Here is a 24,628-nt window from a genome sequence, read left to right as displayed (position 1 = left end):
ATTCTTATCTACCCTAACACAACCCATGTGTTCACTGGTACCGCAATGACTCCCAGCAGTCTCTGAAGTACCCTGCATCTTGTTTTCCAGGCTGCTGCTCATTACAATAGAAGCAGTACAAGAATCACTTTCACCTCTGCAGTGGCTACTTTTAATCTATTTGTCCGTGTATCCCGGGACCTGAATCCTATAGAGAACTGTTGGAATCGTGTGGAATCTGCAGTTGCCAGAAAGAAATCAAAGACCCGTCGTGAACTGTAGGAAGCCATAATTCGTGTTTGGAACCACGAACTATCAGTTGATTATCTTCAGAAATTGATCTTGTCAATGCCTCCACGGTGTGCTGCTGTCACCAGGGCCAGAGGCGGTTCAGCTAAATATTAGTTTGCACCCGTTGAACTTTTAATTTTGTTTTCCATTTAAAATGATAATCTGGAGGAAATTGAGGGCTTCTGATAACATTTCAGCCATAATTATCGTGTTTACCAAAGGTATAAAGGTTGAAAATGCTCATTTTGGAATATTTTGAGAGCACCTGTCAAATATTACTTAGCTTTGCCTTAACTATTAATAAATATCTTTTGTTTATATTTATATTTGTGATGCTAGTCATTAATGTAACATACCATCGCGAAAAGTGTTAGAAATATGAAATTCCTAGATGATGCACTTTATTTGAACAACAGTGTAGTTTGACTACTGTCCATTTGCTGCTGTGACACGGAATCCTGAAAGTTAATGCCATGCTTTGAGTGAATGGTAGTATTATATTACCTTCTGTCTTCTACTGCTATATGAGATTTCCAACATCTGAATCGAGTAACTTACTTGTACTGCTACTTCTAGTCCTACTAGTTTTACTTGTAGTGCAACACCTCTATGGATGGAATCTGAGGTCTTTCATCTTCTTATGTTGCTTCTAACTGCCCGTTCTTCAGTCTGCTGTCTGTAGCATGTTATTCAGAAGAGCATCAAGATGGTGGATAGGCTAAGCTTTTGATCCAAGATGATCATGTGTCATTATAACGGCCTAGGGAAATAATTGGTATAACATGAAGCTGAGGCTTGCTAGATTTCGATCAGTGCGTTATAATGTTATTATAATAACATTATACAATACAAGACTATGCAAATATTTACAAAAAACTAAACTATTTACAATACGAGGGGTTTCCGAAAAGTAAGGTAACACTTTTTCTTTTCTTAATAATGGTTACCCGGAATGAGACGAAACGCGGTGGACAGATAGACCCGTTAATAGCGTTCAAAAAGACAGCCAATGCAGTACAGTACTGTCGGTTTCCAGTTGCAAAGTGGCGGATACCGTGCGAGTGTGGTCCAAAACAGGTGTTCTTAAAGATCGCTTCTAGCGAGCAAAACGGTCTTCACCAAGTGACATTCACCGTGAACTGGCTACTGTGTATGGCGAAAAGGTGATGACAAAGAAGCAGGTGTGTTTTTGGTGCAATGAATTTAAAGCGGGCCGTGTTGACATTGAAGATCCACATCGGGCGGGCAGGTCTTCGTCGAGCAAGACAACATTTCGCGCATTAAGGGCATCGTTTTTGAAAACAGGCGAGTGAAACTTCTTGAAATTGCATAATTAGTGAACGTGAGTCGACTGTTCACGAAACGGTTCTCGATGTCCTTGGCTTTCGAATGGTGTGCTGCCGCTGGGTGTCCCAACAATTGTCAGAGGAGGACAAAGCAAAACGCATGGGGATGTGTCTGGAGAACCTGTTGCGATACAGAGACGAATGAGAGGATTTTTTTGCTCGCATAGTCACAGCAGACGAAACGTGGGTTCATCACTTTACCCCGGAGAGCAAACAAGACTCCATGATCTGGAAACATCCACAATCTCCTGTGCTCGAAAAAATTCAAAACTGTTCCCAGTGTCCGAAAAGTCATGGCCACAGTGTTCTGTTAGTGGATTTCTTGCCGAAGGAAGGAACAATCAAAGCACAGCTTTACTGTGCAACGTTCGACGTAAACGACCAGGACTCCTGACAAGCGGCGTGATTTTGTTGCACGACAACGCAACTCCATACCACTCGTGAGTGGTTGCGCCGTAATCGTTGGGAAACTCTGTCACATCTCCCCTACAGGCCAGATTTAGCGCCTTCAGACTTCCATTTGTTGGGCCCTCTGAAAAAACACCTTTCGGGAAAGCATTTCACCACGGATAAGGAAGTTAACCAGGCGGTGCGTGTAGGCACGGACTTCTTCAGTACTGGTATTGATAAACTGATCCAACGTTGGAACAAGTGCATCATTAAAACTGGAGACTTTGTGGAGTAGTGTATGTTCACTTATTTCTTGATGGGTAATTTCAACTTCGCATTATTAAACATCATCGAGAGAAAAAAATTGTTACCTTACTTTTCGGAAACCCCTCGTATTTACGATCATACCTATACTATATCAGAACGATGGGTCCCTTCATCAGTTAATATTAATATTCAAAAATGAAAAAAAAAATAATAATATAAAAACAAGTTTTTTCGAAAATATACCTTAATTCCGATAAAATATAAGGTGTGGCCTTTCCCTGCAACATAAAACGTCTCATTTTAATAAACGGTAAAGGCAACACCTTATATTTTGATCGGAATTAACGTAGATTTTTGAAAAACTTGCTTGTTTTTTTTCTTATTTTTTTTAATAGAAATTTTCATAGATTTTTTATAAACAAAGTATGATTGAAAATTTATGTGAAAAGATTTTCACCAACAAAAAATCTTTCCACAATGCAAGGATAGACGATAAAATATTGCACGCTTTATATAACTGTATTACATGCATACAGCCATGTAAAGCAGGTAGCTGATATTAGGCATGTAATAGTTGTACAGTGGACCACGCGATGGAGCAACTCAAATTTAATTGGAAACATTATTACGTCAAAAGAGATTATCTACAAAATTACACCCTTCTAATCAGATAAGAAGTGGAGAAAAAGGCCCAAAATCCTGGTCAGGTGTAAATCCAGGTAGCCGATATAAGACATACAATGGCCGCGCTGTGCTCCGCTTAATAGATTTAGCTGAATTTCGATAGAAGGCATTGTCACGCGAATTGGGAATAAGTACAAAGTTTCAGCCTTCTGTCTCTTGACTGAAAAAGCGATCGGCAGATTTGATGACAAAGCCAGTGACTTAATATACACTGAGTGATCACTGAATTATGACCACCTAGCTAAAACTTCGTAGGTTCTCCTTTTGCCCTCAGTACAGCAGCTATCCGACGTGGCATTCATTCAACAAGCGTTCGGGAGGTATGGCCAACCAGGCTGTGTGTAATGCACCCAGCAATGCAGGTATGGAGGTGATTGGTGTATCCAGACGCCTCATATGCCTTTCCATAGTGTCACACAAGTGCTCTATGGGAATGATATCGGGGGAGTTCGGAGGCTAATCGATATGCTGGAAGACAGAACTGTGTTTCTCAAACCATTCCTTCACAACGAGTGCCCGATGGCTCAGCGCAATGTCATCTTCGAAGACACCAGCGCCATTCCGAAAAAAAGTGTAACATAGCAAGGTATACACAGTCAGCAAGCAGTAGACGATAGCGGAGACCACTGATACGTTGCTCCACATGCACCAGGGGTCAAAGTTCCTGCCACTGAAACATACCCCATACCATACAACCGCCTCCACCGGCCTGCACTTTTGATACCATGCATGATGGATGAAGCGCCTCATGTTGTTGACGCCAAATTCGTACACGACCATCCACGGTATGGAGTAAATAACGTGACTATCCAACCAGCACACCTTCCAGTTAGAAGAGGATGTCGTAGGGATCGTCTGCTGGTATAACCCATACGAGCGAGCGTGCGACGCATTTTATTCAGATATTGTTCCGGGTTGGCTCATGTTGTATTGGGTAGTCAACTCTTCAACAGTGCTGCGCTTGTTCAGTTATCACTCAGTGTAAGGTATATAAAAACGTTACAATGAAACATCAAATGATGCCGGACGTGATCATGTATTAGACAGTGAAGCACGTGCACGAGTTTGGTGAACGTTAAATGGAAAGAAGACAAATGAGTTACTGGACAGACACTTGCTGTTGACAATGTAGAGTGCGTACTTGGGACACATAGAAAGACAACTGCCTCCATAACGTTTGTATGTTTGTAAATAGTGTAGTGTTTTGTAAATATTTTAAATGTTTGTATAGTTTGTAAATATTTTAGTCCTGCTCTTTCGAATGCAACAATATTCCTCATGCATTATGGAACCTGAAGCAAAAGGCCTTTTCCTAAGCGACCTATGTAAATACAGGTAAATAATTATGTAGTGATATTTATTCCACCTTGAGAATGCTGCGTGGTGGGATGGCCAATGGAAGAAGGGGAAAGCGGGTCACATGGTACAAGTGGAGAAGACAATTATGTCACTACAAATGCAAAGGTAAATAATTACATAGTCATTCCTGATTAGATATCGATCAGTGCATTTCAACAGGTGTCTCTTTTAGGTAGAAAAGATGCAACTTACTCAGTCGTACCTCTAAATTTTACGTAGGGGATTGGCGAGCAAATGCGCGGGGATTGGCGAGCAAAGAGAGCAGGGGACGACCCCCCCCTAGTATATATCATAAAAATTATGACAAAAGCAAATTTCTCAAGGTCGATAGGAAGATTATACAAGGAACATATAGTCGGTGTATACTAAATACCTGAGTTCATTATTAGAAAGGAGTTGGGTTCTTTTGGATTGGAATCGAGGCCACTAAGGCCATGAGGCATTCAACATATCATATCCATAAATTTGAACCATATACACCGATGAGCCAAAACATTATGACCAGCGAGTCGTTATGCAAATCGAAGCAACTGCAGATGAACTAAGGCACGTGCATGGGTTGGGACACGGTATAAAAAACACCTGATACTGAGCTCCGTTAATCAGTGTTACTCTTGTTCTTCAGATGGGAAAGACAGCGGACTTAAGCGAGTTTAACAAAGGCCAAATTGTAATGATCAGACGACTGGGTCAGAGCATACCCAAAACCAAAAACCAAACTATTTTTTAAGGCCACCCGAATAATTAAATTCATCTGCCGTGCAGTGTGTCTTATGTCTGTTAACTGCGTGTGTTTTATGGTCGATTTGTCTATTTTGCTAGACGAAAAACCCCAGTTTCTGGGGAAAAAACTTTGCTATCTACGCCTGAGACCGACTAAGTCAGCCACATCAGAGCATATCCGAAACGGCACGGCTGGTGGGGCGCTCACAGTCAGCCGTGATTAGTACCTACCGAAAATGGTCCGAAGAGGGGAAACCCACGAACCGCCGGCAAGGCGTCGGACGACGAGGGCTCATCGATGCTCGCAAGCGAAGGCTATCTCGGATGGTACGTGGCAACAGAAGGGCGACTGTGGCGCAACTCGTCGGTAATGGGAATGCTGGTGACGGCAGTAATATGTCACAACACACAGTAGCATTAGCATTAGTAGAGGCATATGATGCAAGAAAGCAAGCTTATTCAGCATCAGCCAAAAAAAAAAAAACACCACTCCCATTTCACCCCTCCTGTTCGCTCGAGGACATCGAACCCTGCTTAAAATGAGACTCGGTAGCCGCAGGTCGCTCCGAGTGCCCATGCTAACCACGGTAAATGGGGGGACGCGAGTACGCGAGCATCGAAACTGGACCTTGAGTGATTGGAAGGTCGTCTGGTCCGATGAATCACGTGGGCATGCGAGTACGTGTGCGTCGTTTATCTAGAGAATTGATGGTGCCTGGATCCACCGTGGGACGAAAACAAGCTGGTAGCGGCAGTGTCATGCTTTGGGCGATGTTCTGCTGGGATACCCTGGATCCAAAAATCTATGTGCTGAGCACTTTGACATCTACCACCTACTTAAACATCATATACACCAGGTGGAGAAGGCCCGGGTTCGAATCCCGTCATCGACAAGATTCGAAACCGGACCTTGAGTTACTCGGTCTCAATCGTAGATAGCAAGATAGATTTTTCTCCCTAGAAATTGGGGTTTTTCGTCCAGAAAAAACAGACAAATCGACCATAGAACACACGCAATTACCAGAGATAAGATACACAACACAGCAGATGAATTTAATTATTCGGGTGGCCTAAAAATAATAGTTCGGTTTTTTTTGGTTATCTAAACATCATTGCTGACACTCTTTCATCGAAAGGTCTTTCCCTCTGATGGTGCCGTCTTTCAGCAGGATAATGCGCCATGAGACACCACCCGGATTGTTACAGACTGGTTGGCAGAATATGAGGAAGACTTCCAGGTATTGCCCTGGCCTCCAAATTCCATTGACATCAATCCCATCGAGCATCTGCGGTTTGTTTTGGAACAGCAACTCCGATCTGCGGCGTCCCAACCACGACCTTACAGGAGTTAAAGAATCTGTTGGTTACGTGTTGGTAGCAGAGACTACAAGACACATTTAGAAATCTTGTAGCGCCCATGCCTCGCCGCGAATGGGCTGCAACATGTCGCGAATGGGCTATAACAGTCGACGGCCACATCACGTACCTTTGTTATCAATGAAGAACAAGAGAGCATGCCTCCTGTGGGCACAGCAACACCAGCACTAGACTATCGAGGATTGGAAAACAGTTGCTTGGTCTGACGAGTCGAAGTTCCTGGTGCATCGTGTTGATGGCAAGCTCAGAATTTGGCGAAAACAACATGAATCCATGCACCCGTCATGTCTGACGACTACTGTGCAAGGTGGTGGGGGCAATGTTATGGTGTGGGGAATGTTTTCTTAGTACACGTTGGATCCATTGATACCCATAGATTGACGTCTAAATGCCACATCTTACCTAAACATCGTTGCTGACCAAGTGCATCCGTTCATGTTGACAGTTTGTCCTCAGTCAGATGGTTACTTCCTGCAAGATAATGCGCCGGTGCACAAAGCCCGAATCACTATGGAATGGTTCCAGGAACATGACAATGACTTTTCTTTGCTGCAGTGGCCCGCTCAGTCCGCGGATCTTAATCATATTGAACATCTTTGAGATGAGCTGGAAAGGGCTGTTCGCTGCAGGGCTACACCTCCGTCGAATCTCAAGGAACTGCGTGACACACTCATGTCTGCATGGTACTCCATGCTGCATAAGCTTGCTTTCTTGCATCGTATGCCCCTACTAATGCTAATTCCTGCACAACATTTTCAGCATCTTGTTCAATCCACGCCTAGACGAATTCAGGCTGTTTTAAAGGCTAAAGGAGGTTCAATACGCTACTAGGTAGGTGTACCTAATAAAGTGGCAGCACAGTGTATATTATTAATCTTGGTCCTTGAGGCTCACAGACATTCTCTCAGGCATGACAACCTAGGGCTTGCTACCTGGGAGTCTAAAATGCTGACAGATTTGATATTCGGGTAACAGTTCAGTCATGTGAACCGAATTTGGGCGAAACTCAGTCCGTCTCGTTTTGCGACAAACAAATCTGTGGGACTCCCATGTGCAAGTCTCGAAATACGTCTGTATCTGGAAGTGACCACTCAGGTGTGAATAAGTGTAAGCAGTGGTCGAGAGGAATGTGTTGTGTGGACACTTCATAGGTATTTCCTTAAAATTACAGTCTACAGGAATTCAACCTAATATCAATAAGTATCTTCTTTCATCTTCTGAATCTTCAACCCAAGACCGTACTAAGTGCTATAGCATTAGTAAAGGCACATGATGCAAGGAAGCAAGCTCATATAGTATCAGCCAAAAAAAAAATCTTTTCATTTCACCCATCCACTCTAGTTCTGCCTTGAATCTATTTAAGCTATCAACTTCTACAACGACAGTTGGAAGTTTGTTCCAACAATCAATTACCCGCTGGCTAAAGGCAAACTTCCGCACATCTATTCTACAACTGTATTTCCTCAATTTGAATTTATGCCCTCTCAGGCGATTATTCTGAGCAAGAGGAAGAATCCCATCAGCATTGAGCATGCTCAACCCATACAAGGTTTTAGACACCTCGCAGGTGCGTAGTCTCTAGAGACTGCACTTTGCAAAACATAAGCCTTTCTTCATAAGGCAACCCTTTGTTCCATTCACTAATCTTGTTGCCCTTCTCTGTACTCGTTCCAACAGTTCTACATCCTTAAAATGAGACCTCCAGACCTGTATACAGTACTCAAGATGTGGCCTGACTATTGCCTTATTATACAGGGGGATAATCACCTCCTTATCACTGCTAAAAAAATTCCTGTATATTGACAAGACACCATGAGCTGCTCTTGCAGACCATCTGCACTGCTCATAAAACTTCATATCTGCCTGCACAATTACTCCCAGGTCCTTTTCACTCTCTACCACTGTCAGTGCAGTACCACACAGTTGATACGTTACTCTGGGGTTCTTCCCATATACAGTACTTTACATTTGTCAATGTTAAACTTCAGTTGCCATGTCTAATCCCACCTGCTCAACTTTTCTAGATCCTGTAGCGTACTGTCATTAACAACCCTGCCGACCTTCGTATCGTTTGCAAACTTGGACATTAAGCCCGATATACCATCATCAATATCATTAATATATACAGAAAACAACAATGGACCCAACACTGAACCCTGGGGGACTCCACTAATAACATTAGTGGAGTCTTCTAATACCTTTTGTGTTTTGAGGGTTTCATAAAAAAAAATCAAATCTATTCTGAATGGTTTCGGCATTCTGAATAAGATTAGATTATGTTCCCACAGTCAAGCACTCCGAGAATTAATTGCTTGAAGAAAGTGAAAAATATTGTCTGTATAAGGATTTTTTGCATCTTTTGACAAAACATGGCGTTTGTGGGCATGGGAGATATTAAAATGGACTGCTTAAAAAGCCGCCCATAATAATTGCCTTTATTTCTTACTGGAGAAAGCTTGGTTTCTCCAGTAAGAAATCAGAAACTGCAAGCTGGATATGATCCAATAGTTAAGTTCAAGAAAAAGCCTTTCTGACAGTCAATTCAAACATGGCCAAACTAACCACGAGCGGAGGAAGGGGCTAAAGCAGGTAAAGGGGGAAACCAGAACAATAAAAAAAATAATAATTCTATGATTAAATATGTTTTCGCAATGTTTCCATGCCGTTGTTACTATCAGTATTTGGAGTCTGGGAGGACTTCAACTGGTACGAATTGGTTTTAGTTTACGTAGCTTCGGAAGAGCATGCGGATTATTCTTAGTGCATGACAAGATCTATTATATGTGCAAATGTTCCAGAAATTATGGATAGAGATTAACCTGTAAAAAAGTTTAGATGCATATATTCGTGCCATTAATGGTTGTTAATAGCCAAGGTATACTTTTTTGCTTGGCCACTTCAGTGGTCAACATTTGTGGGGGATGCCTGTACGTTTACTCATTCCAGGAGCTAGTACGCTTCTGCATGAATCTTTTTGTTTCATGTTGTAATAGCAGGTGTCTAAATGTTCAGCACAGTAGGGTAGATCTTTGTGTTCAGCAAGCCGTTTAGGTTATATTTCTTCCGGATATAATCAGTTGTAATGTGTAGGTCGTTTACATTAATAAGATGCTATCTAGCCCTTCTCATTTTATTTACACGGTTTCAATGTGGGTGGGGAACGAAGCTTGTGGTTGAAGGCCATTCTTAAATCCCTATGGCTGCTTACGATTTAGATGGAGTCGTCTCGAAGAAACAGCAAAAGCAGGTATTTGCTTTGACAAGAACAGCATCGTTTCTGATTTTTTGGAGGGCTAATCCTCAACCTAAAGACGGCCAGGTATTCGGAAAGTTGCAGGGTCTTGTTATTTGTGATGGATGTCATCACCACAGTTGTTGTTTATAGTAGGGTTTTAGGAGCATCAGCGACTAAGGCCATATTGTCCGTATATACTGTCCGTAAATTGCACGTGTTCTGTGGTCAATTTTCTATTTGCTGGAGAAAAACCCGAGTTTCCGAGAGAAAAAACCATGCTATCCTCGCTTGAGATCGACTAACTCAGCCACGTTGTGAAAAATATCCATAAAAATTCCTCACGTCATCGACGGGATTCGAACTCAGGTCTGTTCCACCAGCTGTAGGGAGAACGGCGATTCTACCAATGAGGGCGGCAAAGTCATTCACGATAAAGGAAAAGAAGACACTTGCATTTGTGCAGCCCTCTCGGGTAATGATACAGATATCGTCACTGCTCTGCACTCCTCAAACTAAACGGAAAAGGCCCGAGTTCCAAGCACATCACCAGCCAATAGAAATGAATTTAGCTCAGGCCCTTTGAAACTTACAGAAAAGTACTTTTCTTCCGCCCGAAGTAGAGAAAAATACTTCCTGGGAAATGGAAGAGATATACTCCTCTCTCATATCTCTGTCGAATGTATCCAGTGCACCCCCTTTTTACTTCCCTTAAAAAAAAAAGGGTCTGTCCCGGTACACTGGACAGAAACGTTTGTTAAATACTTATAATAAAACTACAGCCGATTCCCCCTCGAACCACTGTGTTTCTATGTTAGTTATCGTGGCACAGTCATAGAGTTAGTATTAATATTATAATGGCTAAATGATGCAAGAAAGCGAGATTTTTCTACATCTGCCAAAAAAAAAAAAAATATATATATATATATATATATCTCATTCATACCTTTCCCCGTCACCAAAATGTGCCTATCCAATTCCGTTTTGAATTTTTACCAAACTATCAACCTCGACAACTGTGGCAGGCAATCTATTCCAATGATTTACAACACGCTGACCGAAAGTAAACTTCATGAGATGCATCATTCTCTTACTCCCCAAAACTTTGTATTTGTGCCATCTAGTTCTTGAAAATATATCTCCCCTCATTTATTTTACTGTTCCCTTCAGGGCTTTATGCCCCTGTATTAAATTCTCCATAAGATGTCCAATTGCCAATGCTTTGCAGTCCGCACTTTCTAAGACGTCAGCATCTCTTCCCAACCTCGTTATTACCCTTGTTTGAAAATTTTCTAGAAGCTCTATGTCTTTCTTCAAGTGTAATCTCCAGACCTGAAAACAATATTCTAAATGGGGTCACAGCACAATCTTATACAAAAGGATGATAATATCCTTCCCCCTGCATGCGAAGGTACTATACACTGACTTAGGTAGGCTGTCATAACTGAGTGATCACTCAGTTATGACCACCTACCTAATACTTCGTTGGTCCTCCTTTTGCCCTCAGTACAGCAGCAGTTATCTGAGGTGGCATTGATTCAACAAGATGTCGGAAGCGTTCGGGAGGTATGGCCAACCAAGCTGTGCGTAATGCGGCTAGCAATGTAGGTATGGAGGTGATTGGTACATCCAGACGCCTGATATGCCTTTCCATAGTGTCCCACAGGTGCTCTAAGTGATTGATATCGGTGGAGTTCGGAGGCCAATCGATATGCTGGAAGTCAGAACTGTGTTCCTCAAACCATTCCTGCACGTCAAAAGTGCCCAATGGCTCGGCGCGTTGTCATCTTGGAAGACACCATCGCCATTCGGGAAAAAGTGTAACATAGCGGGGTGTACACAGTCAGCAAGCAGTTGACGATAGCGGAGCCCAGTGATACGTTGTCCCTCCGTACACGACCATCCACGGTATGGAGTAAATAACGTGACTCATCCGACCAGCACCTGGGGTCCAAGTTCCTGCTAGTGAAACATGCTCCACACCATACAACTGCCTCCACCGGCCTCCACTTTTGATACCATGCATGATGAGTGAAGATCCTCATGCATGAGGCTCTTCATCCATCATGCATGAAGATCTTCATCCATCATGCATGAAGATCTTCATCCATCATGCATGAAGATCTTCATCAATCATGCATGAGGATCTTCATCAATCATGCATGAGGATCTTCATCAATCATGCATGAGGCTCTTCATCAATCATGCATGGTATCAAAAGTGCAGGCATGATGGATGAAGAGCCTCATGTTGTTGACGCCAAATCCGTACACGACTATCCACGGTATGGAGTAAATAACGTGACTCATCCGACCAGCACACCTTCTTCCAGTCTTCAACGTCCAACTTGCATGCTCTTTGCGCCAGGTGAGTCTTTTACGCCGATGAACCTTGGTTAGGAGAGGATGCCGTAGGGGTCGTCTGCTGGTATAGCCCATACGTGCGACGCATGGTCATTCCAAATATTGTTCCAGGTTGGCTCATGTTGTATTGGGTAGTCAACTCTTCAACAGTGCTGCGCCTGTTCGAGTCGTCGACCCAGCGTCCCCCCCCCTAACATCAACCTTTCGCTGACCTTTGCAGTTTTGCTGTCCGGTCGTTGTTTGATCATTTTGACGCCAGTCCTGGTACACTTTAACAACGGCGGCTCTTGAACGCCCCATCAGTTCATCCGTTTGGGAAATCGAGGCACCAGCTCGTTGAGCTCCCACAATCTGTCCTCTATCAAAGTCTGATAAATCCTTCCATCACGCTCGGAATTTTACTACATACCGAACCACTGACACCTTGTCTATGCTACGTAGGTCGACTAACCTCGAAATCTTGTACCTCACGTGGTCAACGGGTCGCATTCAGTTTTCATAGGGTGGTCATAATTCAGTGACCACTCAGTGTATATTATAGACAGGGCACTAGGTACTAAGGAGGAAATCGATCTCGAGCGAGGATTGCGTGCCTTTTATTCCTGAAACTCGGGTTTTTCATCACGCAAAACTGACAAACCGGCAGTTTAATACACACGATTTACAAAACATGATCATCATCATCATCATCATCAGCCCTTTTCAATCCACTGCAGGATGAAGGCCTCTCCAGCAACTTTCCAGTTCCTTCTGTTTTGAGCACTGGCCATCCATTTACTACTCAAAAACTCATGATATAATGATTATTATAACGTTAATTTCTTCGTCGAAAAGATTCAAATCCCTTTCAACCAAGGTACAATTGGGATTTGGGAGCATCAGCAACTAAGGTCATATTGCTCCGTGCATATTGTTTGTAAATTGCATATGTCCTGAGATCGATTTTCTGTTTGCTGGACGAAAAACCAGAACTGCCGGGTAGAAAAGCCATGCATCCCTCGCCTGAGACCATCTAATTCAGCTACGTTGTGAAAAAGGTCCATAAAAATTCCTCCCGAGGCACTCGAACTCAGGTCTCTTCCATCCGGTGTGGGGAGGATGGCGATTCTACCAACTGTGCTACCCACGAGGGCCTCACTCAAACAATATTATGAAGAGGTCAGTAATTTTCAATGAATTAGAGCATTCAAAACTTACAGAAAAGTGGCTTAATAAAGCTGTCGATATAAAATATATTACACAGTAAGGGTATTGTGATTAAGTAGTCTTTTAACAAATAATCATTTCGCATTGAAATCTAATCTGCATCTTTCAAAGACTTCAGAGCGCGCGCGCACACTACCCCAAACACCAAATATAAATATCATAAATATAAATGTGGGAAAATCAATGTATAGTATATAGTGTGTATGGTATTTATAGTAATAGAGAAAAGAATTCCAAACTGGGAAATGGATTTGGAGCAGCTAATTTCAAGTCTAGACAGCTACACGATGTGGTGCTTAATGCCAGCACAGAAATTAACGTAGGAAATGGGAGGAGTTTCGTGTCCATCTATAGTGCGTAACTAGTGACAGAGCTACTCATTTTCTCTTTAGCCACCTGCTCTCCAACAGGTCAAATGTTTGATGCGCTGCACGTGACACAGGAAGTGGAAAAAGTAACCACACATACAACCAAAGGAAAACAATGCCTCCGTTCTTTGCCTTTTCTTCAACACATGCAGCGCTGTATTCTTCTTCTTCTTCTTCATGGTATAGTTATTTATTTCAGAGTCTCTGCGAAAGAAGAATTCTCTTTGCAGTTAAATACACTTGAATAAGTTTTTTTCCTAGTCACAGTCCAAATCAAAGCAGTGTTATTAAAGGAAGATGATTAGATAAGGCCAAAAACATTGATCACATGGTACAAGAGTCCGAATACTTCAGAGAAAATAATGAGTATGAAGCAGGGCTCGGAAAGGCACTGGAACGCCGTTCCAGTTTGTCATACCATCATTAATGGCATCTCAACATTATACCCTGAAACGTAGTTTATTATATCCTTTCGTTTTGTTTTTACTAGGACCGGTCCTAATGCTCTTTAGAATGAGGGTTCAGTTACTGTTAGAATCCACCCAAAGAAAATTTGATTTCGTTTGGACTGAAGCAGTTATACTGAATTCATGTGGTCTCATTGTTTAGTCAATTAAGTTAGTCAATTATTATGTAGTCAGTTAGCGTCCTCTGGTGTCACGGTTTGTGAACCTTACCTAAGCGAGAAATCACATGATGATGTCTTCTTCTTCCGTTACTGATGGCTACGAGGAAGGCGGAAGCGGGATCATTAGGCAACAGATTTTATACTTGACCACTCATGGACAGAATGGCGCCAAAACATGCCCTCTGATCGGCGCGTGGGTGGTGAGCACGTATTATAACGGCTATTGCATAAAACGAAACCCTGCATTTTCCTCAACAGGTTGCCAGAACGGAAGAGGACGTATCATGTAGACGTTTAGAAGTGTTCAGTGGGTACAGTGAGGAACAAAGGTTCGTTAAAGGAGCATACAGAGGCGATTATATAGTTCGGTAATCGCCGCCAGTATCGTTACGGAAGAGAACACAATTAAAATGACAAGAAACTGTAGGTCGTCCCATTTTCACGGTCGGTAAGGTTCGAATGAATACATTCAAGGGGTGCATAATGATATTCGGTGTTTTGTTTTTTTTTTTCCTCTTTCCATTTAGTATGTGATAATAAGGTGCAGACCGTTAACTTGGCTCAGAGATAATAACTTTGATACTCTGGTCCACGCTCGCTGCTTTGGGGAGAAATTTCTTATGAACTATCATAAAGAAGGGTTCTATATTTTAAGATCTACAAATTCTATATTTTCAAAATTGTCACAATGGTGTTAACGAGGATTAGTACTGAGTTCCTTCCATGAAGGTTAGTGTTTTGCTAATTTGCAGCTATTATTTGGACTGCTATACAGTACTGCTAACTTTTAGTGTTCAGGTCATTATGGACTGAATAAAAATCCTGTTTCAGTCTTGCGGAGTCCCCAAATCCCTCCAGATTACGTCTATAACTTATTAAGAAAGAAAGAAAAAAAAAAAAAGAAACCAAAGAAGAAAAAAAAATCCCAGTTCGATTGGTTGAAAGAAAGTAGGTCAAGGAAAAAGGGGCCTATTCAAGATAATCTTTCGACTTTGCTTAAATGAAGATCTTCGGATCTACACCTTTTCCACATTTTTTCTTGGTAGGGACGTGGAAGAGAGATAAACGAGAGTGATGGTCCATAATTCACCGCAGGAAAAAAACTTTGCTGTGACCAGCACTTTCATTGAGATCGTTTGTCATTTAAACCGACAAGGATGCATGAAAGACTGCTGGCATCAACTCTAAATAACTGTCAATCACTATGCTTCTAATGAACCTGACTGCCAACTTACACTGACAAAGTACAACCATGCAATGAATTTGAGTAGCCACTGCACCCAACGATTATCAATCATTCTACAAGGCTATTGATCCTCATAATTTTCAATCTAGCATTCAGTGTGGTGCATATAGTGATTATATGAATTAATAAATGCACACTGCACTACAACATTATTATGAACAACCAAATTGAATCAAATAAGGGGGGAAAATTTCTAACAACCACATTAAGAAAAGTTGAACTAAGAAAATGGCGAGCAGTGAAGCCATCCTAGCATACATTATCTAATTTGAGATACAGTACTTTCAAAAATGAATTACTCTTTTTCTTACCTGGGATCCCTACTACAGTATACAGATTATTCAACTTCCCCTGAAAAGTTGAAGGTTTGGTGGAAAACGAATAGAGAAGACTTATTTTTCAAAGTTTAAATGTTGCAATAAATCCCGGCGGTGTTGTATTGCAGCATTTTTGAATTCAACTTTAATAGAGCGTAGTTAGCTAGTCAAAAACATTATAGTGCACTTTTAATCAAGTTTAATATAATGTTGATCAGCAACCCGTGTGAGGTTTTTGATAGCCTCATTTTTTATTAACTAAACGACAAAATAGGGCATACCTTATCGAAAATAGGCGGAAGGTATTTTGTCATATTTCCGTTTCCGCCTAATTCGGAAATAAGACCTTAAGTTGTAGAAAGCGCTTTGTGAGGGGGAAATATTAATTAGGATCCAATCTTTGCTTTTCACTTCAAAATATGATATTGGAACAAAGCGTGAAAAATCTATGGCTGTGAATCGAATGTGATTATTTAATTCCGGGTGATACAAGTTAAACTATATTCTGCCAACTGTGTCCAAATGTGACGTGGGTGGTCAGTCAACGTTATACTCTGCGAAAGAAAAGTACGACAATTGTAAAATAAATGACTCTGTCCAAGCATTTCCTGTCCGAAACAGGCGTGGTCGTCTTAATTGTCCGAGTGTTCATTATCTCCGTGGCATTTGGGAGAGGCCAGCTAAACCCAGGTGGACTCTTGCACATCAGCCCGTGGGGTGAAAATGTCACCAAGAAATAGGGCCTTCTACAGGAAGTGTCCCAGTCGGACAACAAACATCGTTATGTTTTCAGTCGGGGGAGGAGGGCGCTGGGAGATCACAGGAATGCCAGTGTCGGAAACGGAGCGTCTCTAAAGAGAAGAGGTAATTCATTCTGATGTCTTGTGTTTCTGTCTCCCCACACAACTGAGTAATGTGCAAGCACGTTTGTAAACCGGCTTTAAGTGATAGGACAGCGTCAAATCCCATGTTTCTGTGGTGAATACGGAAAGTGGTAAAACTCGCACAACCCCTGAAAGACTTGATTTACAGTGAAGCGTTTTTCACAAGGCAGGGTATTTATTTCTATGACTAGCCTTCCAGGAAAGGGTACTTTATGACATATCAGTAAAATAAATTATGCGTTGCAAGGCAGAGAATGAGAGCTCCTTTGAAGTCGAAAACTAGGGCAAGAGCAATAAAAATAGGTAAATATGAAAATTATAAGGGAACCGATTCAAAACTATGTTTTTTAACTAAATTGCTGAAATAAGCCAATGATACGAAGGTCAAAGTTAGCATTTTAAATAAACGTTAGTTCTCTTGATAATTCCAGTAATACTCTTCTTTGGAAGACGACCGATCAAATATCTTTGGGAACCGCCGAATTCTGTTTAAATCTTTCTTTCTTTCTTTCTTTCTTTTTTTTTTTTTTTTTTTGTTGTTACTCTATTCCCCTGGAAATATTGTGGTTCGTTTTATTTAGCAACTACCCCATCGGCCCCTGCTATGGTTTTCTGAAGGCAGTTCCAAACAGACAGACCCCACCTCTGAAACTCGATCCGTTCCCACTGAAGGAGACACGTGAGCAGGTCCCCTGACTTAGCACAGATTCCAAATTGCTTCCAGCGGCTCGCCGCCATTCATCTCCCGCCTTAATCAGGTTCGTCGATCTCTCTCGACTGCCATCTCCACAAACGAGTACTACCGAACAGCTGAATGAACTTTCCTTCCACGGGGAGCTGTTGTCACTGAGTAGGATGCGCCACTTCATCGCCTTCCAGAGTTCTCACTCAGAAAGGGAAGAAAATTCCTCACACAACCGCGGCGGTAGTCACAGGATCTCTTGACCACCACCGCGGGTAAGTCACGTGATAGACAGGGAATAAAACAACTTCTTTTTCCCCCCTTTAACTTGGAAATTGTCATCTTCAGTCTATAAACTGACAAAGAATAATCAAACTACTGTAGTTTTCTTAACTCATTTCCCATGCACGCATATCAAAATTATATTAAAAACGCAGTACGAAAGGTTCAATTTTATCCTGGATCTTTAGGGATTTATCGGTGCTTTAGTGTCTGGTAACCTCAGTAGATCTCAGTTTATGCTTTTTTACGAACCATATTTATTCTTATTACTTGTGGGTGCAGCACTATCGCTTGTGCTCCCATGTTCTATTTCTGAAGCATTCCGTGTCATATTTTCTTTATTTATCTCAATGTCTACCCATTTCCTGTTCTCAGGACACGACTTATAGTTTTTTTTTCTTTTTCCCTACAACTGTTGTGCAAACTCACATTCATTAGACAGCCTCTCCGTAATGGAGGCGGACTCCCAGGCCTGAGGGCGTCCTGTTACTAAACTTTGTTTCCTGTTGTATTGTGTCTATGTCCACAGTATATGATAGGCCATCATTGTGTAAGTTCTGCTTCGTTGTGTCCTGCCATCAACCTTTTTATCCAATACTTCATCATTAGATTCTCCTATTAAGTTCTAGTAAGAAAATTAATTTAAGCAAGGGATAAAATATCCGGCAGTAAATACACCTTCGCATACTGCACATCTCTTGTACAATAAAAAAAATCTAAATAAATAAATAAAAGACAGAACTGTACCATCCAATATGCCGACCGGGCTAGCCGGGTGGGTAAAGTGCCTGCCTGGCAACCCAAAGGTCGCGGGTTCGAATCCCGCCTCGGGCTTGGATCAAAGTACTGCAAAAACCTTGGGAGGTGCACTATGGCCACAGAAGCCGATGCGCCAACAACTACAAAAAAAACCATCCAATATAAGGCATTGCATCGTGAACATTAACAATTTGCGATTCACTATAAATTGAAGTGCTGTCTGCAACTTATAGTCAATTGGAAAAGTTCCAAAACAGAACAAGCGTAGTCGACGAACGCCAAGACCGTCCAACAACTTTTTAATCATTACACACACTCGTTTGACTTTCTTTACGTACTGCAGTTTCCCCCGTACTGAGTTAATAATCATTTGTGAATCTTGGAGAGTTTCACTCCCTCAGACCAAAAAATCGAATTACTGCATTTGCTCAAATGTGATGCAATTCGAAAGCAGAGCCCCATTTTCAAGGTGTAGCAACAACAGAAACACGCTAAGCATATTGTAACTTAACGTAGTCTTTAAATATCTCAGTATGATTTTTATGTCAGGAATGGTTTGGGGCGCAGGAAAATTTCCCGGTGGACCCCTGCTCGTGGGCCCTAAATAACAAGTCCTATAATATATAATCACACAAATTGTAAACTTCGTATCTTATGTTATTCTTAAATTTAAGTAAAAATCCTGGTAAACAGATATAAATTTATTTACAGTTCTTGTTTTGGGTACTTTTGGCATCTTGACTCTTTTGGTCATAGTGCTTGGTTCACATGGTTTAATGTGCACTATGTAGAAGTGTATATATATATATCTACAGACGATTTGCAAGCAGAGGGCTGAAACAGCCCCAAAGCTGGAACAGTATCCTAAAAAGAGCTGTATAAAGAAAGATAAGTAGCTTCAAATCACACAATCCTTGAAGCCTATTTCTACCGCCAGTACATCATGGAAATCTGCATCTAGCTCTTCAATCAACAAATAACTTCAACCATCTCACAACGTGTTAAGCCTCGTGTGTAGTCTTTTTAGTAAGTATTTGATTAATTCAGTAACGACAGAATTAGTCAAATACTTACATATTATAAATATAATTTACATTACTAATTGTTTTTTTTCAATTTCTTTTGTTTAAGAACTGCATTTTTCTGTTTTCCAATTTGCCTTTCCTGCCACCCCTTCCTATTATTTTAAGTATATCTCGTTCGTAGTTTTGTCGATCACGAGGATTTGCTGGTCCATAACCTGCCCCCCTCTCTCGATCGGCTAAGGATACCTGTTATTAATAAAGTTGAGGGTACTTCAAAGTACATCAAAACATTGTAATTACCAATCCGTCCCTATTTACTTATTCAACTAGCTTCTACAATTACAATGCAGAAGCTAGTGAAGACATGGTTAAATTTATAGAAAAAGGCCACAATGTCCAGTTAGAAAGTACAAGCTTCACAAGCCTACCTGGTGACCGACCAAGCCTAACCGATAAAAGCGGATTGAGTAGAATTTACGTTGAATCTTGCAAGGAAGTGAAGCAGTAATTGTAGAGCAGTCCAAACTAGATTTTGAATGGGCTAAGAGTAGAACACTTGCTTCTTGTCCAAATGGTAGCCGAGCATTCTGGTCTCTTGCCAAAGCTATTGGACGCAACTTTTTCCCAACTCTGTTCCCTCCTCCTCCTCTGTCTAAACCAGTTGCTTCTCTTGCCATTTCGGCCAAGGATAAAGCATCCTATTTTTCTTCCAACACGTGTATTAATGATTTTGGTAAACCACCTCTCACCTCCCACCCTTCCCAGTACTCTCCAATCAATGCCTCCTGTGGTCTTTCATCAAAAGGATGTCAGAAGGATTTTGAACAATCTTGATGCTAAGAAAGCTTCACGTCCTGATGATATTTCTCCACTTGTTCTCAAGACCTATGCTCCTGAACTTATTCTTGTTCTGGGTCGCCTTTTTTCACATTCTTATTCCAAATGTGTTTTTCCTTCTGCTTGGAAATTTGCTCATATCCAGCCAGTTCCTAAAAAGGGTGATAAAAATCACTGCCATCCAATTATCGTTCCATTGCAATCACCTTTACTCTTTCTAAAGTAATGGAGAAATCAATTAACTGTCAACTATTAAACTATCTAGAAACCTTCCATCTGATCAATGATCGCCAGTATGGATTCCGTCAGTATCGATCCACTGGTGATATTCTGGCTTATGTTACCCATCTTTGGACAAATTCAATGGAAAAGTTTGGTGAAACTCAAAGCAGTTGCTCTTGACATTTTAAAGGCTTTCGATCATGTCTGGCATAAAGATCTTCTAAATAAGCTTCCATCTTATGGTTTTCCAACTGTTTTTTGTAATTAGGTATCCAGTTTTCTCTCTGACCGCTCACTGCATGCAATGGTAGATGGCTCCCTGTCTTCTAACTTCTCCACTAATGCTGGTGCTCCCCAAAGGTTCATTTCTTGCTCCCACTCTTTTCCTCTTGTATATTAATGACCTTTTTCCATTGAACGGAAATCCTAACCATAGTTTTCCTGATGATAGCACATTGCAATCCACCTTGTAGTTTGAGAAATCCTGCCCTACTCAAACAGCTTCAACTTCTTGAATATCTACTACCAATTCCTTAAATGGTGATCTCCAGGTAATTCTCCAGTAGGGCAAAGATGACTTGGTTGATTTCAATCCTTCTAAAACTCAGTCCTGCCTTATATCTCGCAAAAAGGATTCTTCTGCTCCTGTGCTTACCTTTGATGACACTCCAATTTCTAGGCCAGATAATATATCTCTATTTTGAATTAGCCTGACTTCTAATCTCTCTCTCTTGGCATAAGTACATTACAAATATTGCTTCCTCTGCATCTAAAAAACTGGGTTTTCTCTTTCGCTCTCGGCGTTACTTTTCTTCCAAACAGATGTTTACTCTATACAAATCGCAAATGCGCCCTTCCATGGAATATTGTTCCCACATCTGGGGCAGTGCCCCTAAAACCTCTCCCAGGTTTCTAGATTCCATTCAGAAGAGGGCAGTTAGATTAATTAATGACTCATCTCTAACAATCTCTCCACTCTGTCTCATAGACGTTCTGTTTCTGCTGCATGCCTTTTTTGTAGATAGTTCCATGGGCACTGTTCTTCTGAATTGGCTCTATAATTCTCTTTCAAAGCAGTCCGCACACGTGCCGCAACCAGTCAACACCCTTTTACTATACAACTTGAAACTCACAGAACCAACTTTTCTTCTTCCTCATTTATTCATTCAACTTCCGTTTTTTTTAAATAACCTTCCTTCATGTGTATTTTCTGCAAATTACAATCTACAGACGTTCAAGTTGTCAACAAATATCTTCTTTCACTTCTCAACCTCCAACCCATGCACGGTACTAAGTATTATAGGTTCTAATACCTCTCGTATTTGGGGTTTTCATTAAAAAAATAAATAAATAAAAGTAATAATAATAAAAAAAAAAAGTATATGATTAACTGCTGGTTGGATGGACATCGATATCTAGACGAGTTAGAAGGCTCATGGAGAAGTTGACGTCCAGTTTTTCGCAGTGCAGGTGATTCAGTTTAAAAAAAAAAAAAAAAAAAAAACTATTTATTAGGGTCACCTGAAAGTTCTTTCATCTACCCATGTGCATTTTGTCTGTAAATTTCGTGTATTTTCTGGTCGATTTGCCTGCTTTACTGGACGAAAAACCCAGGTTCCGGAGTAAATCTTGCTATCTACGCCTAAGACCGATTAACTTAGCCACGGAGTGAAAAAAAAAATTAAAATATGCGTACCCTATACGTATGAAAGATGTTTTATGTGAAAACATCCTTGGCTTGGAAGAGGTTAGCGAAATCCACTTATAGAATAGTATGATTGTGACATCGAAACTACATCGTAACAATCATAAGTATGATTGCAACAATATAAATTTTTGACCACAACATTTGAATTTCCGTTACATTCCATTGTTAGGTTGTTGTTGTTATTTGGTTTTTAGGAGCATTAGCAACTAAGGCCATATTGCTCCGGGGATTTGCGGTGGTCATTCCCTGACTTTTTCGCATCCTCCGTATTTGGTGGTCAAGGGCTCGAACCCCGGTCTAATCAAGAAGTGTGTGCTGCTCCTGCCCACGGAGGCGCCCCATTGTTAGGTGCCACTGTAGATGTTTTCACATCAAAAATAAATAAAAGTAAGCATACGTACCTTAACAATGCAATTAACTGTCCGATTTATAAAATATGGTTCTATTTTTAAGAACATTAGCATATACGCATAATGCGCATATGCCTACACAACGCCTGATGCCGGCTAGCATGTAACAACTCAACTCTCAGGACGGATTTTCATGAAATTTATATTTGGACCTTTTAGAAAGATTTCTTGAGCATTCCAAATATCATTAAAATCGGACTAATAGAAATCGTACAAGTATTATTTCTTTGTCCGTCCGTCTGCATGTAATAATTCTTCCCAGTGGATGGATTTTAAGGATATTTTATATTTCTTGTCGACAAATCTTTCTCACGAAAGATTTGTCGACCCTTCCTTTCTTTCATTAAAACCAATACAATTCCAGCAATCATTATTATTTATTTTATGCTTATTTATTTATTATTATTTTTTAATATATATATCACATGGGCTATCCATATACAATAGCTGAAACACTGAATATTATGCTTGCTGACATGCACAGAAACGAAATTTTCTCTGCTCGCGCATTAAACAGGGTTTTTTGCTGTAAATCGTGAATTATTAATGGTTGGTAACACGCCTGAAATGAAATGCTCTGCGCACATTAACTACATCTTTTTTTTTTTTTTTTTTTTTTTTTTTTTGTAAGGAACTTATATTTTGCAGCAGATGCAAACCCCAGCAATTGATTTTTACTGAACAGCATAATTATTCGCATTTTAATCGATGGATTTTAGCTGCAACTGAAATCCGCTGCCTTAGTGGATGCGATGCATTCTTTTAAAGAGCAGAACATGTCTGTTAAATAGACTGCCTGCAACCCACCTTATGATGGTGACAGGGCTCCCCCCACTTCCCTCAAGAGTAAATTCCGCAGCGTTTTCGCTGCGGAATTTAGTCTACAAGGGTTCTAGCCTTATCAAATTTTTATGTACCCCCTCGTCGCAAAGGGCGGTTTGTCTATTGTCAGGGAAAAACCGGAGCCAATCCCGGTAAAAAATCTCACGACCACGGTTTGAGACCGCCAAACTCGATGATGTATGGAAAACCCCTGGGGAAATTCCCATAAGGGTAGCAGCTGAAATCAAATGTCGATCAGCTATTCAGCAAGCAGGCAACGTTTCCACAAGGTTGGTAACACGCCTGAAATGAAATGCTCTGCGCACATTAACTACATCTTTTTTTTTTTTTTTTTTTTGTAAGGAACTTATATTTTGCAGCAGATGCAAACCCCAGCAATTGATTTTTACTGAACAGCATAATTATTCGCATTTTAATCGATGGATTTTAGCTGCAACTGAAATCCGCTGCCTTAGTGGATGCGATGCATTCTTTTAAAGAGCAGAACATGTCTGTTAAATAGACTGCCTGCAACCCACCTTATGATGGTGACAGGGCTCCCCCCACTTCCCTCAAGAGTAAATTCCGCAGCGTTTTCGCTGCGGAATTTAGTCTACAAGGGTCCTAGCCTTATCAAATTTTTATGTACCCCCTCGTCGCAAAGGGCGGTTTGTCTATTGTCAGGGAAAAACCGGAGCCAATCCCGGTAAAAAATCTCACGACCACGGTTTGAGACCGCCAAACTCGATGATGTATGGAAAACCCCTGGGGAAATTCCCATAAGGGTAGCAGCTGAAATCAAATGTCGATCAGCTATTCAGCAAGCAGGCAACGTTTCCACAAGGCTACCGTGGCCCCGTATGCTGTTGCTTTAATTTCATATATTTCACATCACATTTCTCACTAGTCGCGTGGGTTGTGTGACGTGATTGCTAAACTTCCGTTAAATTCCATTGTTAGGTGCCGCTATAACTGTTTTCACATCAAAAAGCCCATAAAAGTTCCTAGCGTCATTGACAGGATTCGAACCCGGGCATTTTCCACCCGGTGTGGAGAGGACGGTGACGATACCACTGTGCTATCCGCGCAGGCAGGTGGTTCTATTTATAAGGCTGTTTGCCCTCGCGCGTAGCACAGTGATTATAATCACTGTCCTCCCACACTGGGTGCAAAAGGCTCTAGTTCGAATCATGCCACTGAAGCAAGGAATTTTTATCGGCT

General features: G+C 41.2%; 1 long non-coding RNA gene across 1 annotated transcript in view; it reads right to left on the bottom strand.

The window, feature by feature from the left end:
* The window catches only part of LOC150084147 (uncharacterized), a 367,749-nt gene that overhangs the window by 115,072 nt on the left and 228,049 nt on the right, over positions 1 to 24,628 (bottom strand). Inside the window, exon 3 of the long non-coding RNA XR_016547048.1 lies at positions 829 to 1,030. This is a non-coding gene — a long non-coding RNA (uncharacterized LOC150084147). The remainder of the gene's footprint in view (positions 1 to 828; positions 1,031 to 24,628) is intronic.

Source organism: Mastigoproctus giganteus, chromosome 6 (assembly GCF_048544385.1).
Source record: "Mastigoproctus giganteus isolate SK-2022 chromosome 6, ASM4854438v1, whole genome shotgun sequence".
NCBI classification, from domain to species: Eukaryota; Metazoa; Arthropoda; class Arachnida; order Uropygi; family Thelyphonidae; genus Mastigoproctus; species Mastigoproctus giganteus.
Note: the sequence above shows the minus strand (reverse complement) of the source record. Positions and strands in the feature narration are given on the sequence as shown.